Source organism: Zingiber officinale, chromosome 8B (assembly GCF_018446385.1).
Source record: "Zingiber officinale cultivar Zhangliang chromosome 8B, Zo_v1.1, whole genome shotgun sequence".
NCBI lineage: Eukaryota > Viridiplantae > Streptophyta > Magnoliopsida > Zingiberales > Zingiberaceae > Zingiber > Zingiber officinale.
This window is the reverse complement of record NC_056001.1, coordinates 25,105,389-25,111,388: the sequence shown is the minus strand read 5'-3', so window position 1 is coordinate 25,111,388 and position 6,000 is coordinate 25,105,389.

Here is a 6,000-nt window from a genome sequence, read left to right as displayed (position 1 = left end):
AAATCCATAACTATCTATTTGTTCAATGATTTCTTCACTTGAAGCATGGACTATTGGGGGAGGTTTTCTCACTACAATATTCTTTAAAAAAAAAATTCTTATTTCGCCTAAATGGGTGATCAACTGGTAAAAATTTATGATGATTATCAAACCAAGATACCTTCCCACTGCAAGGTAATGAAAATGCATCGGACTCTGTCATGCAATGTGGGCATGCTAATTTACCAGCTGTGTTCTATCCCGATAACATTGAGTATGCTGGAAGATCATTGATCGTCCATAATAAGGCAGCAAGAAATGTAAAATTAGTTTTACTTGCAACATCATAAGTTACCGACCCTACATTCCATAATTTATTTAGCTCGACAATCAGAGGTTGAAAAAAAATATCTATCTTATCTTTGGGATTGGTTGGACTAGGAATAAACACGGTAAGGAACATAAATTCATCTTTCATGCACATCCATGACGGTAAATTGTTAAGTGTTAATATGACTGGCCAAGATGAATATTGCTATCTTGACTGATCAAATGGTTGAAATCTATTTACAGAAAGCCCCAATCTCACATTACATAGTTCCATTGCAAAGGAGAGAAATACAATATCAAGATGTTTCCATATAGGGGAATCACAGGGATGACACATTATACCTCCTTCATGCTCATGATGCTACATCATGTGGCAAGTTGTAGCGGCAGATGCATATAAGAGTTGAAGTCTAACAGTCAACGGAAAATAATATATTACTTTCCAAGCAATATTTTTCTTCTTCTTCCCTGGTATGCGAGTACGATGCTTAAAACGAGGGTGAGTACAGATTTTGCATTTATTCATATCACTGTCTTTATTCCAAAATATCATGCAGTTATTTATACAACAATCAATCTTCTCTACATGCAAATCTAAAACTCTGATCAATTTCTTTATTTCATAGAAGCTATCAGTCATTATGTTATTAGCAGGGAGTAACTCTGACATTATTTGACATATGTCTTCGTAACATCTTTCAGAAAAATGATGTTCTGCTTTCATATTCAATAACCTTGCAGTAGCTGATAGTTGAGAATGGCCAGAAGGAATGTCTTCCCACACTTCTTTTTCACTAGCCTTTAACATTTCATATAGTTGCTGATATTCAGGTGTTGATATTTCATCTATATTGAAATAATCAACTGCATTCATCGCATCGTGAACCATTGATTGCATTGTAATATCAATATTAGTTGATGTTTCAAGAGCGATAACAGTTGTCCTAGATGACGAACCACTAGAAGGCTCAATTGTTTCATGTAAATAAAGCTCTCTGTGGCAGTAACAATTGTTGTAATTTGACACAAAACTATTTCTACATATATATGTATTTTTACAGTATCCTCATCACAGAAATCTCTATTTTGACATTTTCTATGATTACATGGACACCGTAACTCGGCACTATTCATACATTCTGGATGACTTTTAGCAAAGTTCATAAACTGTTCAACTTCAACAATAAAATCATCTCTGATAAATCCATTTTCTAATCGATTGTATATCCAAGCATTGTTCATATACATTGTTACCTAATGAGAATATAATTTAAAAAGTTATTAAATTTGTATCATTTGAAATAAGTTTAAATAAAGCATGTGCAATTTCATCTCACGATTTTCGTATCATATTACCGAAAATCTCCTCTACACTAAAACAAATGAATGATAAACTTAGAATATAATGGTATTGCTTAGAGTATCATTACAAACTTAGAATATCATGTTATTTCTTAGGGAATCATTACAAACTTAGACTTTCTAATAAACATATGTTGTTGCTTAGAATATCATTAAATGAAATAACAATACATATAATAAAACTAACTCTAATAAACAAAAGATAATGCAAGTAAAATAAATCTAATATATAGAACAATGGACATGCAAACTATCAAATCCACATGAACATCACATCTAAGTTTTATTTATCTCGGATATTTGAGATCCTCTACATGAGTTTAAATAGGTTCAAACAAATAGATATTAGCCACAAATATGCAATGAAACAATTAAGGAACTCTATGGCTGAGCAAGCGCCTACAACTGGTCGCTAGCAGCTCCTATGGTGGTCGGTTGCGGCCACGAGCTAACTCCTGCGATAGTCGACAGAGGCCGTGAGCAGGCCCCTACGGCTAGCCACGAGCAGGCCCCTACGGCTAGCCGCGAGCAAGCCCCTGTGGCTGCCGGCCGACTACGAACAGGCCCCTGCGACGGTTGACCGCTCACGTGCACGTGAAACGAAAGAGATAAGGGAGGAGGAGAGGAGCATACTTGAGTTGTCGGTTACCGATCGCCGAGAACGCGGAGAGGAGAGGAGATCACCGAGAAAGTTCACGGGGGAGAGGAGAGGGAGATCTGCCGAGAAAGTTCGCGGGGAGAGGAGAGGGAGATTGCGTGCCCTAATTTCCAATTAGGTTTACTGACAGAATTCAAATTCCGTTGGCAATTTCCGACAGAATTCAAATTCCATCAGTAATTACTGACGTAATTTGAATTTCATAGGTAAACTATAACCCCCCAACCCATAAACCCCTAATGAACCCCTAAACCCGTAAACCCTTAAGCCCCGATTTGCCGACTGAATTAAATTCAGTCTTTACTTATCGACTGAAATTATCATTCAGTCGAGAATCGCCGACTGATTAATTAAATTCAATCGGTATTTTTCTGACTGAATTAAAATCAATCGGTAATTAGTAACTGAATTATATTTAGTCGGGGATACCATCATTACTTGCATGATTTTTTATATTGTGAAATGATTTTAATAAGTAATTTTTTTTTATATTCCCTGAGTTCTTATTTTGTCAAACTAATTTGGATAGTTTTTTTCCCTAATTCATTATAATTTATGCACATTCAGAGGCACTTCTAAGCTATTTGTTCATATGAGTAATTTATTATTACACCATACTAATAGGGAGATTTTTAATGAATATTTTGATTTAATAATTTGTTTGTCTATTAATTTTAATAACTACAATAAATAAATATTTTTAGGATGAAACATATATTAAAATATTATCTTGATTTTTTTAAAGGATATTTTTAATGAAAATAATAATAAAGATTATCGACACTTCATGAGTATGATGCAATAATAAAATACTTAGGAGAATAAAAGGCAGTCCAAGTTTTCTTTAATATGGGATATTAGAAAATGATCCATTGTAACTTTATCTTGATTTACTCGAGATTATTTTTGAGTTTCGAATCCATAACCTCTAGATTCCATAATATCAAATTTACTATCGGCTAAGGTTCCTTTTATTTAAGAGAATAAATAATAAACTCAGAGCTTCAATCCTAATTAATGGGCAAAAAAGGCAATTCACTTGTTCTCAGTGTCCCCGACAACCTATTCTTAGATTAACATGGAGGAGATAACCATTAGTGTAGTGGCCAAGATATGGAGGTAGACATATTTGAACGCGTTGAGTTTCAATATCATGACCCAATATGACAACACCTCATGCCTTAATCATTACACCGCCCCGAAGGGTCTTGAATTCTAATAAAGATGAATATTCTAAAAGTCAATTAAGTATATATATGATAAATTATTGAACCACATAGTCAAAGTTGTCAAATACCCAAATCACATAGGTATTCAAAATTTCAAATCATGCACTCCATATTCATTTTGTCCCTCTATATTTACTTCAATCAATTACTATAGTGTAGCAATCGATTCGGAATACTATTCACAAGCACAGTAAAGTACTGAATCGACTATTATACTATAGCTATCAATTAAAAAAATTCAATTCGTGTTTAAAAAATTATTACTCTCAAATATTTACGTATAAAAAAATATACGAGAGTATGAATATAATCAAAAGAACTAGACGAATACATATGACATGATTTCATGTCATTCGGAACTCTCTAAGTCCATCGGTTGATTTTGACTGATTTTAGCTAAAATCGGCTAATGGAATTAAAGAGTTCAGAATAACATAAATTCAGATCCTATGTGTTCGTCTAGTTCTTTTGATTATATACATACTCACTGTTAGGGTCGAAATATGCTAGGGGTGGTGAATAGCTCGTCGCGCTCGTCGTTGCTTGCTTCTTGGTGATGATATGCAGCTGAAAAAATAAAAAATAAAAATACAACGCTAACACAAGGATTTACTTGGTATCTACCTCAAGAACAAGTGACTAATCCAAGGATCCAAACACACGAGCACTCTCCACTAATGAAAACACTCTTTTATAGTAATTACCAAAGGCTAAAAGCCTTGTACAAACCCACACAACAAATACAACTCACGCAAGAAGAAAACACAAAAGATGCAAATAAAAACTCCTTCTTCTTGCTTACTTGTTGTTTGTTGTTGCCTCTTGAACCTTGAAAGTGTACCTACACTTATCTCCAAGAGCCTTTAAGATCTGGCTATGAGAGTGGAGAAATCGCTGGAAAGGTCGCTGTGATCCCGCGGAGAAGAAAGTCGAAGAACTGCCAAGGGAATCACTCGCCAACGGCTATAACCTGCGCAACGGTCAAATCCCAATCGATTGAATTGCTCTTAATCGATTGGGGAGACTTTGAATCGATCGGTTGATCGATTCAGAGCACCTCTGTGCTCTTTGAAAATCGCCTGAATCGATTGCCCGATCGATTCAAGGCTTATCGCGTGATTTCCAGTGCTCCAATCGATCAACTGATCGATTCAGAAGCTCACTGTTCGCTTAGAAACTCTTCCAATCGATTGGGGAAGTTTTGATCGATTACCCAATCAATCCAGACCATTTCTGCATGAAATTACATCAACCAATCGATCGAACCCCCCAATCGATTGGCCAATCAATTGGCAAGTAGAAAAATGTGTAGAGCTTGAAATGAACTTCGTTTTGCATCCGAGATCATCTTATTCCGATACCCGAGTCAAAAGTTATAGCCTTCGGAAGTTTACTATGTTCGAATTTCCTAGTTCTATGCCAACTCCCTATTGGACTTACGACTGTTAAGTGTTCGATCAACTTTTGACCCATCTGGACTTTTTCTCCTCGCCCCAAGTGTCCAGTCAACCTTGACCCACTTGGACTTACCATCTCGTGCTAAGTGTCCGGTCCTCCATGACCCACTTGGACTTCCTTCCACCAGATGTCCGGTCATCCTTGACCCATCTGGATTTCCTCTTGCCAAGTATCCGGTCAATCCTTTGACTTACTTGGACTTCCAAACACCAGGTGTCGAGTCAACCTTGACCCACCTAGATTTCCACATGTCTGGCTTCACTCACCAGGTCTTTCCATCTGCTTAGCTTCACTCACTAGGACTTCCCATCTGTCTGGTTTCACTCACCAGGACTTTCACCTAGCTTCACTCACTAGGGTTTTCACCTGGCTTCACTCACTAGGATTTTTCATCTGCCTAGCTTCACTCACTAGGACTTTCATCTGCTTGGTTTCACTTACCAGGACTTTCACCTAGCTTCACTCACTAGGATTTTCACCTGGCTTCACTCACCAGGACTTTCCATCTGCTTGACTTCACTCATCAGGACTTTCACCTAGCTTCACTCACTAGGATTTTCACCTGGCTTCATTCACTAGGATTTTTCATCTGCCTAGCCTTCAAATATGACTTTCTCAGTCAAGTATCCGATCAACCCTTTGACCTACTTGACTCTTCTTCACTTACTAACTGGTCAACCTTAACCAGAGAAAAATTGCACCAGCAATCTCCCCAAACGAACGATTGCATCTGCAATCTCCATGTATTGTCAAACATCGAAACTCAAACATCAAGACTCAAGTTTGAGCCAACTCAAGCCTAGTCAACCTTGACCCAGAGGATATTACGTCAACACTCTCAAACATCATTTCCATACCCCAAATTGAGAACATTAATTTTTTTAGCATAAAAAAAACTAATTCATGTTAAAATAATATTACTCTCAATATGGCATATGAAAATGATATTTGAGTGCATAGATATAATCAAAAAAATTAGATAAA